This window comes from Impatiens glandulifera, chromosome 3 (genome assembly GCF_907164915.1).
Source record: "Impatiens glandulifera chromosome 3, dImpGla2.1, whole genome shotgun sequence".
Lineage (NCBI taxonomy): Eukaryota > Viridiplantae > Streptophyta > Magnoliopsida > Ericales > Balsaminaceae > Impatiens > Impatiens glandulifera.
In genome coordinates, this window is record NC_061864.1 from 42,711,145 (window position 1) to 42,734,859 (window position 23,715).

Here is a 23,715-nt window from a genome sequence, read left to right on the forward strand (position 1 = left end):
CGAACCGGTCAAGCTATCAAACCGATCAAGCACATTTGGAACGTGACTGAACAGAGGAAGGATCGGCCAAAGCCTAAAAGCCAAAGCTCAAAAAGCCGATCAATCCACAAAACCGGAAGAAGTCCGGTCACTTCACTATCAAAAGATATTCGGCCAAATCAAGCGGCCAACCTAGGCCAAGTCAAGAGGCCGACCTATACAAGAAGACACTTTGGGTATCTGTTGAGAATGATACCAAAGGAACAGACTGAATACTTCCATATCCATGCAAGTCTGAGGAAAGCCTGTAGGCTGCAGAAGACAGTACTATCGGATCTTTCTACTTCGGGATAAGCCAGAAAGGAAATCTTCAAAGTACAGACAACTGTCCAAGCAGACAGTGCCTACATTGAGTAAAAGACAAACCCGGCAGGTTTGCCTTACAGACCGGCAGGTCTGAAACAGGATGCCAGGTCTGAGATTGACTGTCAGGTCTGAGGAGAAGACCGGCAGGTCTGAGACACTGAATCACTGCACCGCTGACCAGCCAATCAGATTCAAGGAAGTGAAATATGACCGTTGGCATATTTCACCTATAAAAGGAGGCAGTTGAAGAAGAGTAAATGCAGTTACAAAAAGTTGCTAAGTGAGAAAAACATTAAGTGAGACAAGTGAAGCGTTGAAAGCATTTACTACAAGTAATAACAGTGTGGTATTCTAAGAAAGCCTAAGTGCTAAATTCTGAGTGTGTGCTACAATTTCAGTGAGAATTGTAAGAGTGTTATCGAGCAGGAAATAAGTCTCGATCGGATTGTATTTGTATTCCTTAGTGAATATCCTTCTCGCGGTTTCGAGAGGAAGGGGTGACGTAGGAGTTTTATCTCCGAACATCCATAAAATCTGTTGTGTCATTTACTTTCTGTTGGCTTCATTACATAACCGACTAACCTAACTACACCGCTCCAAACCGACTAAACCATACCGAATATCCAGATAACCGAAACCGACCCACCATTCTTCAAAACTCCATCATCCGAAACCGACTTCGCCTATCATACACGTGTACCGCTTCAACCTGAAAGCAAACCTCTTCCGCGCTTGAACCTAGTTCAAGGGTTTGTGACAGGTTGTGTAGTATTGAAACCCCGGTGTTAATCTCTAACCGGATTAACCACCACCCTACGAGTGAGAACCGCTAACCGGTCCAACCCCCGGTCCACCAGCGGCGACCTAGATCCTAACAATTGGTATCAGAGCAGTTAGTTTCAATACTCAAGCAAACATGTATCAAGATAGGCCTCCAATGCTAGAAGGTGATGACTTTGCCAACTGGAAAGCACGCATGCATCTACATCTAGTCACCTTGGATGATGAAATGGAATACATTCTAACCGAAGGACCTATAGTCATTGATAAAGACAGAAAAGAATGGACGGCTGAAGATAGGAGAAGGAACAATCTGGACAACCATGCAAGAAACCGGATCTCCAACAGCGTAGACAGAAATACATACTGCAAGATCAGAGACTGCACAACCGCGAAGGAGACTTGGAACACGGTCATCCAGATCTTTGAAGGAAATGAAAGAACCAAAGAAAACAAGATAATGGTGGCCACACAGAGGTTTGAAAGCATCAAAATGAAACCAGGGGAAAGTATGAAGGAATACAGTGACCGGTTCACTGGTGTATTAGATGAGTTAGCAAATCTGGGTAAGAAGTACGACAACAAAGAGGTCATTATGAAGGTTTTGAGGTCTCTTCCAAGTGCCTGGGATATAAAGACGATGGTCATGAGAGAATCAAAGAGCCTACGCAAGATGAAATTATACGATGTATTCGAAGATCTTAAGGCATATGAGTTCGAGATGAATTCCAGAACTGAAGAAGAAGTCTCGGCCTCAACGTCAACCAGAGCATTGTTCACATCTACGGAACCGGTCGCACCCGTCCCTGCGCCTATATCCACATCTGCACCGGTACCGATTCCTGCACCTGCACCGATTAGAACCGCCGAACAGTTTACTGAGGACGCCATGGCAATGCTTGCACAGAAGTTTGGGAGGTTCATGAAAAGGAGCCAACCGACAAACAACTACTATGGTGACAAATCCAATGTAAGATGCTATAACTGTAACTGTATGGGACATTTTAAGTGGGAATGCAGGAAACCAAGGAGAGATACACAGAAACCAGACTACCAAAATAACCGAAATAACTATCAACAAACCGGTGAAGGAAGTGAAGTACCGAAAGCATTGATAGCCGACGATGGAGGAAGTCTATGGGCTCACAGTGACAGTGACGATGACCTCACATGTCTCATGGCAAATGAGGAACAGGTATTTGACTCTCCTTGTGATGAATTTACTAAAGATGAGTTATATGAAGCATTGAACGACATGGTAGAAGAATATAAGAACCTATTGACCATGTTACCTAAGCACCTCAACATCAAAACCGATCCCATCGTACCTATCCCAGAAGAACCAGAGGTACTTATCATAGCCGAACCGGAAGCCATACAACCTGATGATACTCATACCCTAGAAACCGAATTAGACCTTAAGATCGAACAACCTAGTGAGCCGACTAGAGAACTAACCGAAAAAGAGAATGCCAGATTTCAGTATACGATGGCCGCCTATAGGAGATCTAGCGATATAGTAAAGAACCTGAATAAAGAATACAGGCATCCACGCTGTAAGAATGGTCTAGGATACACAGAGAACAGATCTAAAGACCGAAAATCCACATGGAGAGCAGAGCTTACAAAAGGAAACCTTTCCTTTATAAAATTTCTTAAGAGCACCTGTACAGCTGAAGAAGAGGAGACCGCATATTATAGGGAAGAAAAGACAAAGTACGACTATGTTGGCCCAACCGATTCATGGCTTGACCTTGAGAAAAGGAAAGCAGAAATCCTCAAATATAAGAAAGACTTTCCTGAACCACGTAGATCAAACTATAGATCATCAAACCAAAGACCATCATCATTTAGGTCATCTGTAGGGAAACCGAAACACACCAGACCAAGTGTAAGGAGAACAGTTGAAACTTTAGCAAAGAAGACCGTTCGGTTTATCAAGGTTTGGGTACCTAAGGGACTAATCGCATATGGACCCAAGTAAATGTGGGTACCAAATAGTTGTAAATATGTAATTTTTACAGGATCCAAAGAAACGGCTAGGAAACTCTGAATGGTTCTTGGACAGCGGTTGCTCCAGACACATGACCGGAAATAGCAATCTGCTAACCGACATCAGATCAGTAACCAGTGCTCCAATTACCTTCGGTGACAACTCTAAAGGTAAAACCGTGGGCAAGGGTAAGATTGTCCATGGTAACCTAACTATTGATAATGTACTTCTAGTTGAAAACCTACGTTTTAATCTACTTAGCATTAGTCAAATGTGTGATGCCGGATACACAGTAGAATTCCTTAAACATGCATGCTTAGTTAAGAACTCTCAAGGGATAGTACTACTAACCGGAAATAGGATAGGTAACATCTACAAGGCAGACTGGAAAACTAGAGTAGAACACCCTATATGCATGATAGCTAAAACTGATCAAACCTGGCTATGGCATAAGAGACTAAACCACCTAAACATGAAAACCTTAAACTACATTCGTAGTAAGAAACTAGTTGAGGGCATCCCGGATATAGTATTTAACCAGGATAAGGTTTGTTCAGCATGCCAGATGGGTAAACAAACTAGGTCATCGTTTAAGAGCAAAGGAAATCTCCAATCTAGCCGATGCCTAGATCTTCTTCACATGGATTTATTTGGACCAATTCAGGTCATTAGTCTAGGCGGTATGCTTTACACCATGGTAGTTATTGATGATTATTCTAGATATACATGGGTCATATTTTTACCATCTAAACGTGAAACGGTATCAAACCTAATCAATCTTCTTAAGCGTTTGCAAAATGAAAAATCAACTCGTATAAATTGCATTCGAAGCGATAGAGGTACCGAATTTACTAATAGCACATTAACTGCATATCTTGATGAATCCGGCATTAGACACGAGTTGTCTAGTGCTAGGACTCCTCAACAAAATGGCCTGGCCGAGAGAAGAAACCGGACTCTCAAGGAAGCCGCACGGTCCATGATAGCCGACTCCGGCATTGCTCAGAAATATTGGGCTGAAGCTATCAACACTGCATGCCATACACAAAATCGGTCTTTGATTAACAGATTTCACAACAAAACACCATATGAGGTTTATTTTAACAGAGTTCCCAAACTTAAATACCTCAGGATTTTCGGTTGTAAATGTTATATTCATAATAATGGTAAAACCCAACTTACTGCTTTTGATGCAAAGACCGATACCGGTATTATGCTGGGATACTCTTCAGTAAGCAAAGCATATAGAGTGTATAACAATAGAACTGCAACCATGGAGGAAACAATTCACGTTGTTTTCGATGAATCGGTTGAAAGCAACACTGCTTCATGCTTTGATCTTCATAACAGACTGGAAAACAACGATATTCATTCTGATAGCGAAGATGAGACCCCGGTCTTCAGGGGGTTTGTCCATGACCTTATGGGTAATATTGATACTCAGCCGGATCAAGCTGTTTCACAGCAGGAAGCTGACACTTCGGTCCAACCCGAGGAAGCCGGTCGGTCTGACAATCTTGGTCAGCCTACCGACATGTCTAGCCTTGATCAATTAAACGGTAACTTGGTAGACACCATTGAACCGAATCTCAGAAGAAACAGTAAACATCCTCCTGAGCAAATTATAGGTGACCCTTCAGAACCTGTTCGAACTAGGAGTCAACTTCTGGAAGGATATTTTAACTCTGCTTTTATATCCCAGATTGAACCGAAAAGAATAGATGAAGCATTGTCAGATCCGGACTGGATCTTGGGAATGCAAGAAGAACTAAACCAGTTCGAGAGTAGTAAAGTCTGGTACTTAGTTCCCAGACCGAAAGATAAATCAGTCATAGGAACAAGATGGGTATTCAGAAACAAACTCAATGAGGACGGTCTGGTCACGAGGAACAAAGCCAGATTAGTGGCTCAAGGCTACAAACAGGAAGAAGGCATTGACTTTGAAGAGTCATTTGCTCCTGTAGCCAGGATTGAAGCTATTAGGATTTTTCTTGCATTTGCTGCTTTCAAAAATTTCAAGGTTTTTCAAATGGATGTTAAAAGTGCATTTCTAAACGGTGATATACGTGAGGAAGTGTATGTTGAACAACCGCCCGGTTTTAAGAACGCTGCATTTCCAAACCATGTATACCGGCTGAATAAAGCTTTATACGGTCTAAAGCAAGCACCAAGAGCCTGGTATGATACGCTAACCGCATTCCTAGTAGAGCATGATTTCACTATCGGTTCAGTGGATAAGACCTTGTTCAAATTTGAAAAGAAGGAACATATCCTACTTGTTCAAATCTATGTAGATGATATCATCTTTGGTTCCACTGACCCCAAGCTTTGTGACAAATTTTCAAAAATGATGACTGACAAATTTGAAATGAGTATGATGGGAGAATTAAGTTTCTTCCTAGGTCTTCAGGTTAAGCAACTCAAGGAAGGAACATTCATCAGTCAACCGAAATATACCAAGGAGCTTCTAAAGAAATTCGGTATGGACACCTGCTCCTCGGCGGCCACTCCAATGAGTTCATCCATTAAATTGGACAGGGATGATGAAGGGCAATCAGTAGATCAGATTGCATACCGGGGCATGATCGGTTCCCTGCTATACCTGACAGCAAGCAGACCGGACATCCTGTTTGCAGTTGGTGTATGTGGGAGATTTCAAGCAAATCCAAAGCAATCCCACTACACAGCCGCAAAAAGGATACTGAAGTATCTAAAGGGCACACCTGATGTCGGTCTGTGGTATCCAAAGGACTCATCATTCAATCTAACGAGCTACTCAGACGCAGACTATGCAGGCTGCAAGATTGACAGAAAGAGTACCAGCGGAACATGTCAGTTCCTTGGTGACCGACTGGTATCATGGCATAGCAAGAAGCAGACATCCGTGGCTACATCAACCGCAGAAGCTGAATACTTGGCAGCCGGAAGTTGCTGTTCTCAACTTCTCTGGATCCAACAGCAGCTGAAGGACTTCGGTATTACAGCCGAAGAGTCTCCAATTTTCTGCGACAACACAAGTGCCATTGCGATTACATACAACCCGGTTCTCCATTCCAGAACCAAGCACATCGACATAAGGCATCATTTCATTCGAGAGCATGTCACGCTGAAGCATATCCGGCTGGAATACGTACCCACCGATCAACAAGTAGCCGATATCTTCACAAAGCCTCTACAGGAAGCTAAGTTTTCTCAATTTAGACTTACTCTCGGATTAACCGATATTAGCCAAATCCTTCCAAAGGATACTTAAAGGAAAGTCGGTTCAGACAGACAAACCGGTAACTCTTCCTAAGATGTTGAACTTTGAATCTTCGGGGTGTCTGTGGAAGAACCGCCCAGCCCATCAGACAGAGTAAACCGACCGGCTACTTGGTGGAAACACCAACTAACCGCATCGGGATGAACAACTGATGACTGACCGGTTCGGAAGCAGGTCATCCCAGATTATTTGAATTTCACAGATATGGAACAACTACCAATGTTTATAGATATCTGTTCTGAAATGTTGCCTTTTCAAAGAAAACTGGTCGCGCCTAAAAAGACGTGAAGATCTTTTGATATCTTTCACGGTTCAGGCCTATGACCGACACCTAGACTGCAAACATACCTATTTTGGTGAAAAACCTTTTATCCTGCAGCTAATACATGTCATTCCATTTAATGCCTGGACAATAGGGTAGCCCCTAAACCAGTATTTAAAGAGAGCACTCTCTCACTCAAACACTCACAAGACAAAAACACCCTCTCTATCACTAAGGCAAAACACCCCTTCTTCCTCTAAGGCAAAATGTCTATCTTTACAAACATCTTACAAGTGAACTTCGAATCATGCTCCAGTACAGATCACTATGATCTTTACCGAATGATCAAACAGCTGGAGGATACCGGTCTCCAGTACTTCCTGGATGATAATCAACTCATCTATCCTCAGTCCGTCATTGAGTTTTTCAACAATGCCAGGGTATACCGGGGGACACCCTACTTCAACACCCACATTCAATCAAAAGTTAGGGGTGCCATCTTTGACTTCACCGAGCAAGACTTTGCTCGGTGCTTCAATCTGCCCAAACAGGGGCTCACGGACCTTAATCCTCCAGCCGACACCAAGGCTGAAGTTTCTCTCTCCCTCTCTCGGTCAGATGAGCCCGTCGATGATCATGGCTCCAAATATCCCTTGAAGGCTGAATACCAGCTCCTCAATGACATAATAGGGAGGAGCATCCTCGGGAAAGATGTAACCCACACATATTGCACGGTAACGTTCAATATGATGGCAGCCATCATAACGAGGACGCCGGTCAACTGGTCCAGGGTGCTGTTCGATGTCCTGATCTGGATAATCGGCACCAGGTCGGTGGCGTTCATTCCCCAGATCAGCCGGCTGTTTGAGGAGCTCGGGGTCCCAACCTGTCCAGGCGAAGGTTTGGACCGCAGCCAAGTGTTCACCAAGGAAATCATCGACTCGTTCTACGATCGGGTTGAAGAGAGGAGGAACCATTAGATCACTTCTTCTTGCATCCGGTCATTTTGCTGCACGTACCGGATGCACCATTAGACTATTCAACTCTGACCATATCGGCATCATCCACGTCCACTTCGGTTTTATTTGTGCTTTCTTTAACTTCATCATTTATGTATGTCATTTTCGGTATTGTCTCCACAAGTCTTCGGTCTCCATCTAATATATATCATTATGTGTTAAATGCATTTAGTGAGATAATCCAATTTAATGAGATAACTCCCAACCACCTGCACATTTAATTCCCAACTAATCTAGTTACTTTCCAACGAATATTTATCTCGAGACCTGCAAACCGCTACTTCCCAATGCACTTTGGAAAGGAAAAGATTCTTTCCTTTAATAAGACAAAACCAACCATCATTGCTCTGTTTTTCCCTCCAAAAAACGACGCTATATAAGGAGCCATTCCCTTCTCATTTCATCACACCTGAAAGTACAAAATCACTCTCTCCTCCTAAATCCCGCTTCTCTCTCTCCATACCAAAATCATGCCTAGCAGAACTCTGGGAAATTTTTTGTGCATCGACTTCGACTCATGCACGGAAATAGGAAACTGTGATACCAAGACAAGAATCATGTATGACTCTCTTGTTCAATCCGGCCTTCAACCATTTCTTGAGGAGGCCGGACCTATCCTTATCGATGATATCAAGGCCTTCTTTCGAAGCGCCTGTATCAGGGGCAGGTATATCGTCTCGACTGTCCGAGACCACACCTTTTGGATCGACGAGGATGAATTTTCTTCACTCTTCGATCTACCCGCTGAGGGTTTTTCTGACTTCCCGGCTGTTCAGGACCCTGTGGGAACTGAAACCGCACTTTACCTGTCGGCCACTCATCTTCCGGTGGCACAGTTTGGGCCAAAAACCCAACTTGCTAGTCACGGTCAGCTCTTGCTCGAAATCGTGACCAGGTCAATCCTATGTCAATCTCCTAATCAACGGTATTCCAGGAATACCTACAATATCATGACCAACATCCTTCGCAAATCGGCCATTAACTGGTCATCGGTCATCTGGGAAAACCTAAAGAACATGGTGCTGACCAAGAAGGGTCTCGGGTATGCACCGCATATCAGCAAGCTGATCCTTGGGTACCGACCGGAGTTCGGACCAGGCACACCGGCCTCCTCCTCGAACATTCTCAACTGTGTTTCGGCAAGAGAACGACTCTGGAGAATGCCTGTTGAATAGGCTATATCTTTCGTTGTCTCTATATGCTTATTCATGTACCGAATCTTATAATCGGTTGTCTTCTTCTAATATTTCCTGAATCTCATTATCATTTCAGTTTAAATAACCGAGTCCTCTTAAATTCCTTGAACACTCATCTAAGTAATCGGTTCACACTTCCTATCTATAACCGCTTACTTGACCGGTTTATAAAATCTGCTTAGACCTGGTAAAACACCGATAAATCAAAATATCTGAATAAGCTTAAGAAACCGATCTGCCATTCAGTCTCAAAGAAATGATTACGTGACCGATGACATAGGCAAAGGACTTTGGAGGGAAAATCTCCCGCCCAAAGACACCGCACACCGTTTCGTACAATACCATGTCCTTTCGTTTTGGAGGGAAATTTCCCGCCCATTCATGATGGGACGGTTTGGCTTCCAAACCGCGCCTATAAAAGGGGGCCTTCGTCATATTTCTCTTCATTCTCACAAATTCACTTTCTCTCTCTACACTTCTAAAATCCTTCGAAGCCGATTTCTTTCATTTTCAGAATCCTCAAAACATGGGTCGTCGTGATGCGGCATTGTTCAAATTATATTCTCAAGTAGATTTCGAGGAGATTCAGCAATATGGAACGACCGAGGCAAAAGAAGTAGCTAACCGGCTGATTGACACCGGTTTGGAACATCTACTCAACGGTCCTCACATAATATACAAGGAAGCGGTAGAAGAGTTCTTCAACACCGCAACCATTTCCTACGACAGGATCCTCGCAACGGTGTGCGGCTCTCAAGTAGAGATTACCGAGGCAGTAGTGGCCGAGAGTTTGCGTCTCCCAACTACCGGCATGGATGCTATGGCAGAGATGGACGAGGATACATATAGAACAGCCTGCCAACTTCTATCGGCAACCAACGAACCGCTTACCACATCCGGAAAGAAACAGACGCTGAGACCGGAGCTTATTCCGGCATGTGACGTCTTTGCCAGGGCGATCCTGGCAAGGGGAGGAAACTTCAGTAATCTAACCAGGGACAAAATAAAGATGATTTTTCGTCTGATGGATGGAACGGAGATCAACTGGGCAAGGGCGGTGTTCAGCAACCTTATGGGAATGGTAAGACCGGGCTCGGACAGGTCTTGGGGGTATGCTGTACAACTCGGTAAGATATTCTTACATCTGAAGATCAAACTCGGTCCTGGTGTTGGGATACTAAAACGCAGCATTATCCGGTCAAAGCAATTTCTTCCACGAAAGCCGTCGGCTTCAAGCTCCACAGGTGGCCAAAAGAAGAAAGCCGCAAAGAAAAAGACCCCGGCGAAAGAAAACACCGGAGGAAAAAGGAAGGAAAAGGTAATCTTCGAAGAACCACCTCAACAAACAGAGGATGAGGAGTGGGCTGATGAGGAAGCCGAAACAGAAGGAACCGAGTATAGAACGGATCAGGAGGACGATCTCTCGGCTCGGACTCCGACCGATGCCGAACAAAGTTTCAACCCTCAGACCACCGAGGATGGGGAAGGGAATCATGAGGGAGCCGATCAAGAAGGCCTCAGCAGGGAAGAAGCCGATGAGGCCGAGGCCGAAAGACTAGCCCAGAATATCTTTCAGGGCATCATCAAAAGAAACGTGGACGTTATCAGTTTGTACTTGGAATGGCACGATTACCGGTTCAACTCTAAATATAAAGATATCCTACAGGATTACGATTCGGTAAAGTGCATCAACAGATTGGAGGAAGTGGAGGACCATATCTTAAGCCTCACAAAATCCAATACCATTCATGAGGTACAATGCCGAACTGGCCTGCTGATACCGAGAAGTCATCTTCGACAGATAAGACGGCGTATCAGAAAGATTAAGGAAGAATATGCCGAAGAGGGATCGGTGTCTACCGTAGCACCGCTAGTATTAGAAAAGCTCGAAAAAGGCAAATTGGAGTTACACCAAGAGATAGCGCGGTTAGAAGCAATCTGCGTTCAGAAACAAGTTCCAGTGTATACCGCTCCGGTCGTCGAAGATTTTCAAATGGACTGGGCATCAACTTCGAGAGAAGACACCGCGACACCGAGGGATATCGAGACTCCGATGCCAGAAGATGAAGAGGCATCGACTCCAAGAACCGTTGAGATATCGACTCCAGGAACAATCGAGGTACCGACTCCAGGAACTGTTGTGGTAGAAACTTTAGAGGATGTCGAGGTACCGATCCTGGAAAATGCGGCACTAAACTTGGTGGATGCGGTCACATTAGAAACACCTACTGAGGTTGTTGAGATCCTAGACTCCGATGTTGAGAGAGCCGATCCTCATCAGGCCGAGCAGTCCGCTCCCACTCCTCCACCGGCAGCCACCGTCTCAGTTCCTCCTAAGGAATGGATTGATGACCTATTTCAAAAATTTGAAGTGGTTGTTTCGAAACGGATTGAGGACCGACTCCGGCAATTTGACACCTCAATATCAGAGAAGATTGATGACCGCATACTTGACCACAACGTCTCCAAGCTTCAACCGCTCAAGGAGAGATGCGAGACCATATTCGACTCGGCCAAGCAGTTCGCCGATATAACAAAGAAAGTTGTGGATCATCATCAAGCGCGTCTGGCGGAACTCAGCACCGGACTATGGGAAGAGGCCGGTGAGCGAGCAAATTGTGCTCAACATATTTCAGCCCTGGAGAGTATCACCTCGAAATTACAGAAGGATTTCGAACAGGTCGACCCAACAATTGAACGAGTCTCGGCACTGGAAAAGAAGAACGAAGATCTCGAGGCCGAGGTAAAGGCACTTACTGCACAGATGGCCGAAATCTTGAAAGCTAAGGAAGCCGCGGATGCCGCGGCCATAGAGGCCGATGCTCTAGTTGCTAAGAGGGTCCAGGAAAGGCTGGACGCTGAGGTTGGCAGAGACAAAGAAGCGTCGCAAGCGACTCAGCTGACCGCGCCTCAGCTGACCGAAGATGAAAGAGAGGCCGAAAGAATAAGAAGGGCTGAGAGCATGTATCCAGGGTATGCTGAGCAAATAGCAAGACAAGTCGCAGCGGATGCCGAACGATTAGAAACGGAGCAGCGACGGCTGGCAGGATTTGCAAAGGAAAATGAGAAAAAGAAGAAGGCAGCCGATTCCGCTTCAACACCAGCAACTTCCGTTTCAGCACCGGCAGCCTCAGCTTCGGCTTCGAAGAAAAGAAAGAGGCCGGCTAGTAAGAAAGTTCGAATTCTCGAAACGCTCAACACGATCTCTGAACCGATCGAGACGGACCCCTCGCAGCAAACCGAACTAATCGAGGAGGAAGTCGTAGAACAGTTGCGGTCCCGATCAAAAAGGCCACGATCTTCCCAGCCGCAACCGCCACCACCACCACCGAAGAAAAAGAAGAGTGCCTACGAATTCACGGACTCAGAATAGGGACTCTCCTTCCTTCCTTATTTGTCCTAAGTTTTTAGGCTTTGTCTTTTTCGGTTCGCTATAAATATATATAAAGTTATTTTTGAATACCGGCCTTATTTTGCATTCTTACATAATTTTGATAATTTTAAATAAAATAATCAAAAAGGGAGAAATTGTTAGATAAATTATAGAGACTCTTCCAAAACCAAAGATTCTTTTAAAACCCCTCCCTTAAAATTTTTCGAAAAATTCTCTAAGTTTTTTTTTTTTTTTTTTTTTTTTTTTTTTTTTTTTTTTTTTTTTTTTTTTTTTTTTTTTTTTTTTTTTTTTTTTTTTCAAAAATCGGCCAAACAAAACAACCGGCCTATGGTTGCAAACTTACATAATTTTGATAATTTTAAATAAAATAATCAAAAAGGGAGAAATTGTTAGATAAATTCATACCGGTTCAAATAAACCTAACTTAAACAAACTTCCTATGCAGGAACAAGGAACCGGACCGGATGAATAAGAAAACCAAGTGAAGTAACCGAACCGGTCAAGCTATCAAACCGATCAAGCACATTTGGAACGTGACTGAACAGAGGAAGGATCGGCCAAAGCCTAAAAGCCAAAGCTCAAAAAGCCGATCAATCCACAAAACCGGAAGAAGTCCGGTCACTTCACTATCAAAAGATATTCGGCCAAATCAAGCGGCCAACCTAGGCCAAGTCAAGAGGCCGACCTATACAAGAAGACACTTTGGGTATCTGTTGAGAATGATACCAAAGGAACAGACTGAATACTTCCATATCCATGCAAGTCTGAGGAAAGCCTGTAGGCTGCAGAAGACAGTACTATCGGATCTTTCTACTTCGGGATAAGCCAGAAAGGAAATCTTCAAAGTACAGACAACTGTCCAAGCAGACAGTGCCTACATTGAGTAAAAGACAAACCCGGCAGGTTTGCCTTACAGACCGGCAGGTCTGAAACAGGATGCCAGGTCTGAGATTGACTGTCAGGTCTGAGGAGAAGACCGGCAGGTCTGAGACACTGAATCACTGCACCGCTGACCAGCCAATCAGATTCAAGGAAGTGAAATATGACCGTTGGCATATTTCACCTATAAAAGGAGGCAGTTGAAGAAGAGTAAATGCAGTTACAAAAAGTTGCTAAGTGAGAAAAACATTAAGTGAGACAAGTGAAGCGTTGAAAGCATTTACTACAAGTAATAACAGTGTGGTATTCTAAGAAAGCCTAAGTGCTAAATTCTGAGTGTGTGCTACAATTTCAGTGAGAATTGTAAGAGTGTTATCGAGCAGGAAATAAGTCTCGATCGGATTGTATTTGTATTCCTTAGTGAATATCCTTCTCGCGGTTTCGAGAGGAAGGGGTGACGTAGGAGTTTTATCTCCGAACATCCATAAAATCTGTTGTGTCATTTACTTTCTGTTGGCTTCATTACATAACCGACTAACCTAACTACACCGCTCCAAACCGACTAAACCATACCGAAAATCCAGATAACCGAAACCGACCCACCATTCTTCAAAACTCCATCATCCGAAACCGACTTCGCCTATCATACACGTGTACCGCTTCAACCTGAAAGCAAACCTCTTCCGCGCTTGAACCTAGTTCAAGGGTTTGTGACAGGTTGTGTAGTATTGAAACCCCGGTGTTAATCTCTAACCGGATTAACCACCACCCTACGAGTGAGAACCGCTAACCGGTCCAACCCCCGGTCCACCAGCGGCGACCTAGATCCTAACAACGTTTTCATCTAAAATGCGTTTATGAACTCACGCGTTTTAGATGACACGTGATAGTGATAATTCGCGATAATGAAAATATTTGTCCCTCTCGTGCCCACTTTAACGCTCATTAACTCGAATTACCATTATCGCATTTTAGATGACACGCGATAGTGGTAATTCGCGATAATGAAAATACGCGATTAATAACTATCGCGTTTTATATAAAACGCGATTATCAACTCTAGCGTTTTATAATAAAATGCAACAATCGTAAATCGCGTCTTTCATCGTATATATACTTAATTTGCCTCTCATTTTAAAAAAAAAACTCTTTCACGACTCTTGACTTTCCATTCACGGCACTTCAACTTCCAGCTTCGTTCAAATCAGTTCAACATCATCATCGATCAATTCTCATCATCGTTCGTCGTTCGTCTCTTCGTTCCTATATTCAGATGAGTTTAGGGTTTAGGTGTAATATGTAATGTTCTTATTATTTTGTCGTTTATATTGATGGATATTGTTGGATAATCCTTAGCTCTTAGGGTTTATGTAGCTTTCAGGGTTTATGTGTGTATATGATGTTGTTTATCCAATGTTCTTCACTCACGAGTATTATATCAGCGTATTGTAATGTTCTTATTCTGCATGCATGCATGGTTTAGGGTTTATAATAAACGTGTATTGTTATTTCACGAGCATTGTACTTATATGTATTGTACGTTTGTACTTTATTTGAATTGTTTGTTGATGTTTATCCAATTTCCTCGTATTCTTTGATATTGCTTACTTGAGTTGTTATGTTCTATAGTTTAGGTAATTATAATGTTCTATAGTTTAGGGTTTTATAATGTTCTATATATAGTTTAGGGTTTTATAATGTTCTATAGTTTAGGTAATAATAATGTTCTTTCTTTAAAAGAGATTGAGTTGTTATGCTTACTCCAATGTTATTCTTTTTTTTTAAATGGAGTCCACCATAATTTCTGAGTTTATTGGTAGGGTCTCATGAAAAACCAATATCTCAAATATTGTCACTAAGTTCGTTGCACTGAATCTAATGGAAAGGGTAGAACAAACTCAATTCCGATTTTTATTCAAAGGATCCACGTTACTACGGTTCTTAGTAACGATAATACATCAAATGCTCCTCAAGAAGAGCAGCTCAAATTCTATGTAGATGAAATTCCTCGTGAATGGAGAGAAGTTATGCTTCGGGATAAAGGAGTTTGCATTGGTCACAAGCCTCAATATTAAGAGATTCTCTACGGTAGAAACCATTTTCAATGAAGTTGAAGAATGTCCACATTTAGTTGTAAAATATTTTCAAAGTAATATGATTGTTAGAACAGGAGACCTTCACTCAAGATTTGTGTCATGTTCTGATAAGGAATATGCATGGAAGTTGGGGCTGGTATAACTGATTTGTCATTATCTCTTCGTCCTTGACCCAAGGAGGATAATAAATATCAAACTCCTCAGCATGGTCGAGGACATCGACACTTTCCTCCAATTTCCATGGGGAAAGTTGTCTTTTAAAGCAATCATGAAGGTTTGAACAAGGACCTGGAACACTTCAGGTCGATATATTTGGTCAAGAAGAAAGCCATGGAGAAGAAGAACAAAGACAAGAATGTCGATGTATATGGGTTCGCACTAGCCTTACGAGTGTGGACCTATGAGGTTATCAAAACGTTTGTCCCCAAACTTGCAAGGAATACAATGCTTCAAGCGCATGAGCTTGTCTGCCCAAGAATAATACAGTACAAATCCAACAGGAAGAGCACCGCCTCTAATCTTCACCCAGCCCTGCAAGGCAAGATTGTCAAGAAGATGGAATTGTTTGAAGAGGAGAATATCTTATATGCTTGGGAAGAGTTTGAAGATATAAGAGGTAATTTTTATAAATTTTTATTTGAACTTGATTCCAGAAGAAAGAAATTTGGAGATATTCAAGATGTAGTTCCTCCCAAACCTGGCATGAGGAAGAAAAGACAAATTACTCACCCCAGCACCTCTCATTATGTTCCTGCCAAATCTTCCACGAGGAGAAGAACCCGCATCCCCAGCCCTAGCAGCTCTTATTCTGTCGAGAGCGCCAACGGGACTCAAGTAGATGATGATGCCTCTAAAATGACTCCAGCATCAATAGATCCCCATGATGATGATGACCCTCAAATGACTCCAACAACAACAGCTCCCCAAAATGGATGTAGAGTGGATCAATTGACGAAGGAGTTAAATTAAATAAAAATTGAAATGAGAACTGAAATAAATGTCATAAAAGATATGTTGAACCAACTACAAGAACAATTTGGCATATTATTAGCCACACTAGGGGAGGAACAGAGCATGGGAAGATTGAATGAGGAATATGTGAATGTGCTTGTGGAAAAAATGAAAGTGAATGAGGAAGACAAGAATGAGGATGTAGAGGAGGAGAATGAGAAAAATTTAGAGGAGGTGAATGAGGAAGACAAGGATGAGGATGTTGAGGAGGAGGATGAGGAAGATTTAGAGGAGGTGAATGAGGAAGATTTGGAGAAGGTGAATGTGTTGATTAAGGATCTGGTGAATGAGAATATTAAGGTATGTATAATTCAAGCATTTTGTATAATTCAAGCATTTTGTCTTTTTTTTAGGGTTTGACAGATAAGTTGAATGATAAAGACAAAGATGAGCTTGTGGAGCTAAAGAATGAGGTATAATTCAAGCATTATGTCTAATCCAAGCAATTTGTCTTTTTTTAGGGTTTGATGGATAAGATGAATGATAAAGACAAGGATGAGCTTGTGGAGCTGAAGAATGAGGTATAATTCCAACATTATGTCTAATTCAAGCATTTGTCTAATTAAAACATTTGGTCTAATTCAAGCATTTTGTCTAATTCAAGGATGTCAATGAGAAGGTGGTGAGTGAGGATGTTGTGGAGAAGAAGGAAGACAAGTAGAAGAATGAGGTATGTATAATTCAAGAATTTTGTATAATTCAAGCATTTGTCTAATTCAATGACGAGATTGAGAATGTGGAGAAGTTAAATGATGTGGTGGAGGATGTGGTGGAGAAGAAGGAAGACAAACAGAAGAATGAGGTATATATAATTCAAGCATTTGGTATAATTCAAACATTTTGTATAATTCAAGCATTTGGTCTAATTCTAGCATTTTGTCTAATTCAAGGATGAGATTGGGAAGGTGGAGAAGTTAAATGATGTGGTGGAGGATGTGGTGAAGAAGAAGGAAGACAAGTAGAAAAATGAGGTATGTATAATTCAAGCATTTGGTATAATTTAAGAATTTTTTATAATTCAAGCATTTGGTCTATTTCAAGCATTTTGTCTAATTCAAGGAGAGATTGAGAATGTGAAAAAGTTAAATGATGTGGTGAGAAGAATGAAGACAAGCAAAAGAATAAGGTATGTATAATTCAAGCATTTGATATAATTCAAGCATTTGGTATAATTCAAGCATTTGGTATAATTCAAACATTTTGTATAATTCAAGCATTTTGTCCAATTCAATGATGAGATTGAGAAGGTGGATGTGAATGAAAAAGTGTATGTGAATGATAAATACAAGGAAGACAAACAGAATGTGAAGAAGAAGAAGATGGTGCAAAAGAAGATGGAGAATGTACAGAAGATGTGTTTGTGGACAAGAAGGTTGACAATAAGGAAGAGAATATACAGAAGAATAAGGTGGATGTGAATGATAAAGAGAAGGAAGACAAGCAGAAGGTGGAGGATGATGTATTTGTGGAGAATTTGGAGAAGGTGGAGAAGAAGATGACGGTGGAGAAGAATAAGGTGGAGAAGGTGCAGAATAAGAAGGATGAGGATGATGTGTTTGTGGACAAGAATGAAGACGATGTGCATAATAAGAAAGTGGATGTGGTGGTGCAGAAGAAGGAGAAGCAGAAGGTGGAGGAGGATGTGGTAGAAGTGGACGATCCAATCGATATCCAATTTAAGAGAAAGAGGTCGAGGTCGAGAATACTACTTAGTCCCTACACCGACCCTGCTGGAAAAAAAATGAGGGTCAAAGATCCAATCAAGGTCGATCCTATAGTGAAATTTGATCCAGAACTGCTGAAATAGTTGATGAAAGAGTTGGGGAAAAAAGTAAATGTAAAAAGTTAGAGCTTAGCACTGCCAATGCAGGCTATAAATTCTTCGATACAATGTTGAGGCCAGCTAAGTGGCTCACTAATGAGGTATTTCTTACAATTCACGTATTTTGTAAAATTCACGCGTATTGTGGCATCATGCTTATTATATAATTCACGCGTATTGTGCAGGAGATCAATGTTGGATGTGCTCTGCTAAGAAAAAGAGCAATCACGTACCCTAAGACTCACACAAAAGATTTCACAATCATAGATTGTCGTCTCGCCCCTTTATTTTCATCACACTATGACCAATTTGTTACTGTTGTTGATGATCCAATTCCCATTGTTTTTGATGTATCCTTTTATGAGTACTATTGGGTAAAGAGGAAAGACATATGCTGATATGGAGCACGGTTGATGACATTTATGTGCCCCTCAACCTCGAATTTCTACATTGGGTATTGTGTGTTGTGCGACTTAAAGAATGGAGAATTGACTTTTATGATTGCGATAAGTCAATTTTCAAGGACGACAAATTTGCAGAATTTATGATACCCATGTATAAAATGATGTCGCACTTTTTTCATAAAGCAATGTTTGAAGTTAAAATTTCTAGGTATCCTAAGATGACAATGGACACTTTAATATTTCGTAGAATCCCACACCTAGAAGTACTAAAAGCAAAAACAAGTGGGGACTGTGGCGTTATTACTGTGTATAGAGTACCTGATTGTTAAACTTGGTCTAGAAAATGTTTTATCAAATAACATGTTTTTTTTAGAAAAAAATGGGCAGTCAGGTTGTTCCACCAAAATTTAGAGGAATGGAGTGTTATTCTTGTATGTGATAGTTGTAATATGTTCACATTATTGTAATATGTTGAAACAGTATATTCAAATTATTGTTGTAATATGTTGTAATATGTTGAACACTACACCTCTTTACCAATAAAAATAAGAATATTGTAATATTCATGAGTTATGTTGTAATATTTGTGAGTTGTAGATACACATATTACAACCTAACTCACGAATATTACAATATTTGTGAGTTATGTTGTAATATTTGATTTGATGATACACATATTACAGCATAACAGTATATTCAAATTATTCTTGTAATATGTTGTAATATGTTGAACATTACATCTCTTTACCAATAAAAATAAGAATATTGCAATATTCGTGAGTTATGTTGTAATATTCGTGAGTTGTAGATACACATATTACAACATAACTCACGAATATTATAATATTTGTGAGTTATGTTACATAGTGAAATTTTTGTTACTTTTGACTATCTCCAAGAGTATACCAACAAGAGGTTCAAATAATGTCACTCATGTATACCAAGACAATAATTGATTGTAAGAAACTTTCAACTAATTTTCTCTAAGAATGATAATGTGTCGTTTGTTTTCTACATTTTTTTAACCAAATCCTACATAGAAAGAATCTAACAAAGCATGTATACAATTAGCACTATCAACTCATACATTAGAAATCATCATTCTTAGAAGAACCCTTAAGGCATCAACACTCACTTGATAACTTTGCACTTACACTCTATCAGATATTTCCAACAATACATACTCACAAGGCTTGATGTAAATCTAAAGCAGGTCCTTGTACACATATACTAAAACATCACTCTTGTAAATAAACCTTAAAAACATCCACTGTAATTAGCAAATCATTTACATGTTACATCGACTACCTTCCATAATCTGTAACATCGATTAAGCATGTTACATTCTTTACATTCTTTTTCAGCTCTTCCATTTTTCAATCGATGTGTATATATTAACTACATGCACAAAAATTCTCCACATTGACGAATAAATCACAAATCTCCATCTTTGAGAAATTCAAGTCAATCATGCCAACACATATTAAATAAATTCAAAACTAAACTCAAACATAGTTGTAAGAACCTACATAAAATCAAACACGGTTTTGCTTGTAAAAATTGGTATCAAATAGGTCTTTAACCTCCTTGTTGAAATTTGAAATCAAATATACCTTAAACCCATTTAGTGAAAACAAAATTAGACTTAAAAGAAAATATCTTAGTTGTTGACCACGTCAAGGATTCTTGTTGGCTTCCTTCTCTCTATATATTTTATTATATATATATATATATATTTTTTTTTTTTCCTTTTATTTTAATAGACCATATGTCTCAAATTAAAATAGGTTAAAAAAATAAACTTTATTTTCTTCATTCTCATGGAGCCTACCTGACGAATTTTCGTCAATAATCTATGCTCATTAACGCCTTCGAGAAGAATAAAAGAAACAACATTTTCTTTTCTCTTTCTAAACGTCATCCATAACTGAGAAAACGACCATCAACATCTCCTTGGCAACTAAAGTTTTAAACTCAAATCATCACGATTGTTAATTATTTCGCAACCAATATCATTTCCTCAAACAACCAACAATCTTCAACAAAAGCGAGGCAACAACTTTTTAATGGCCATTATGGTTGCCTTTATATTTTCAAAAATAGATTAAGTTAAATATTGTCAAAACATTATCTCATAGAGATAGAATGTACAGAATAACAAAAACACAAAATATAACGAGGTTCGACCAACAAATATCTAAATTCTCGAGGAGTCGTGCATTCTATAAAACTTCCATTAAACAATTGTCCAAATAATTATAAGCTATGACGTACTTATTGATTTTATAAGAGTACAATAAAAAAACATACAGACTAGACTATTACTCATATGATCATTAAAAGTTTAAAGTTTATTACGATAATAAACTATAATAAGTATAAAATAAAATGAGATAGATAGACTTTTGACATGAAAATATAAATATGTAGTTTATATGTAAAGAGTATTAGGAAGAATGTCAATTTTTTGTATAAACTTTGATGGATGTGTCAAATTTGTTATTAAAGATGTAAAATTTTATTTATGTATACAAACTTGAAAAAATGTATATGTTTAACAACTTAACGGATAAAAAATTAACGCTGGTACTTGATGACTTGGATTTATTATTTTTTTTTTAATCCAAGTCAGTATTTTCTCTACCATCTCTCATAACTTTTTTTTTCCCACAATTTTGATGCACACTATGATCCTCGAGTAAGATCAAAAATCAAAACACTACTTTATAGTCACGAATGAGAGAATTACCAAATCTGACCCCCACTACAAACAAGCTTTCACAACCAATCCATTATATCTATAGAGTCAGCTTCAACTGAATCTGACTCCAAAACACACAAATGAATCAACAATTAAAGACTACAACAAATATCATAATTAATTCGCTTGGTCACTTAACATTCTCAGACGATCGATAATGATGACATTTTATTTCTGAAAAAAATGAACAAGCAAAAAAAGATGAATGGACTATTACCAAAGAGCAAGAATCAAATAATAAGTTTTAACAAGTTACAAGTGGGAACATATATACCAAAAATTGACGATCAATTGATGATTGAACAAATAAGATGCACGCGTCTCGTTAAATTATTCATTGAAATAGAGAGAGGGGAAGAAAAGTAAAAGTGAAAGCAAAGGAAATGATGAAGTTAAGAGGAATCGTAGTCTATCCATACCTAAATCACATGTCCCTTTTTAAATCAATGGTTTCCATAATTGAATTTCCTTGGACGAAATACCCAACACTCACTAATTCATTCGAAATTATACCGTTATTATCGATTCCAACATGATTATCGTTTATATCATGCAGTCCAAGTATTGAACAGTATTGAATTCTATTGCAACAAATGTGAGAAATTACCATTGTTGTTTTGGTTTATGACCCAAAAGTACTGATTCGGAAGCGCCTCAGCTGGTTCCTTGGTCGGCGAGATAACGAAGGTCATGCCATGGTCGTCGGACTCCCGACGAGAGAGGTTGGTGCATTCGTGGATTTTGTCTCCTATATGTTTCCATGTGTTGCGTGTTTGGATTTCCGATGTTACTCTCAAGGGCGGAGCCAGGAATTTAAATTTACCCAGGATAAAATTTGTCGGAGGGGAGTACTACAACCATGATTTTTTTTTTACCAAAAGTACTGAAATCGCGCTATTGCTTTCCAAATTTAGATCTCGAATATTTCAACAATATAGGTTGATATGACCTCATTTTAACATAAACTCGTCTATTTTCATAACAATGATTAACAGAATGTTGACATACATAAATACACAATCCAAGATCTCGTTCAAATGTAATTTCATCCAACTAACTCCTTGAGAGTAAGGAGATTCAAGATTCTCATCAGTAATTCTATATTTGTTTTCATCGGCTCACATAACGAAGGATTGTCATTTTTTTGCTTAAAAAAGATATAATATTATTTTTTATCTTCTTCTCCAAATTTTGCATTAAAAAAGTTATTAAATTTCAAGATTCTCATATATATATATATATATATATATACCAATAAAATAACGATAAAAATACAAGCTTAAAAATTATACATACCTAATGAGAGAATATATTTGAATCTATAACGGATAGAGTAAAAAAAAATTAATCTAGAACCAACTAAAATATTTAAATGATAATAAAAAAAATAGATAATAAAGAGATAATAAAAAAATTCAAATTTTAAAATTTTTATGTAAGAAGGCTTAAATAAAATCAACTAACTATTTTATTTTTTTATTTTTAACTTACAAAAATACAAAAGAATGAATTTTAATTTAGAATCACAAACCTTCTATTTTAATAGTAAAAAGTTATAGGAGTTTTAATTTTTTAAACCCACTATTAATATTAAAATTAGGATTAGAGTTTAAATATTTTTTAATTATGAAGTGAATAATTTTTAATTAAAAATAATTATATATTTTAGTGGTGAGACACTTTTACACTTTATTATTATTATATAACAGTTATATAATTCTAAATGATGGGTCCTTTATAACTTTCCTATGTATAAGAATTTTGCTCAAAATCCCTCTCCTCTATATACATAAAAATATCTGCATCCATATCCAGACTAACTGAGCTAATACTTTCCCTTTATTTAAAAACCATTATGTATATTCATTATTATATAATAAATTATATAAGTGCATCCGAGTTACCCGGGGAGGGTTGAATCTAGCTCCGCCGTGGTTACTCTAGACGAGGTGATCGTCATGTTCATCAAATTTGTGGAAGGAAAAGAGTCCCAATAGGGATGGTTAGAGAAAATGCTGACTTGTATTAAAAATAATAATAATAAATCCCAATCATTAGATAAAGTATCCAAGATTAACTTCAATAGTTTTTTTTTTTTTTTACATTTTTTATATATATAAATATAATTTCACAACTTTAATAACAAATTTGACACATTCGTTCAATTATATATATAAAATGAGAAATGATTAGGTGAGGGAATTTGGTGAGGGAATGATATGGCATAATCTTATTCGCTGAAAAAATCAAATAATTTCTCTCTTTTCTCTCTTTCCTCCCACTTTTACATTTTTCAACCAATGAAGTAATGCCACGTCATTCCCTCACCAAATTCCCTCACTAAATTCCCTCACTAAATTCCCTCACTCTATCACTCCTCATATAAAATTAATATTCTTTTCAAAGAATATTTACCATTCTAATTCTCTTTAATTTAAAAAAAAAAATATATAAAAAGATAACAATTATCATATATTTGTGATAGGATGAT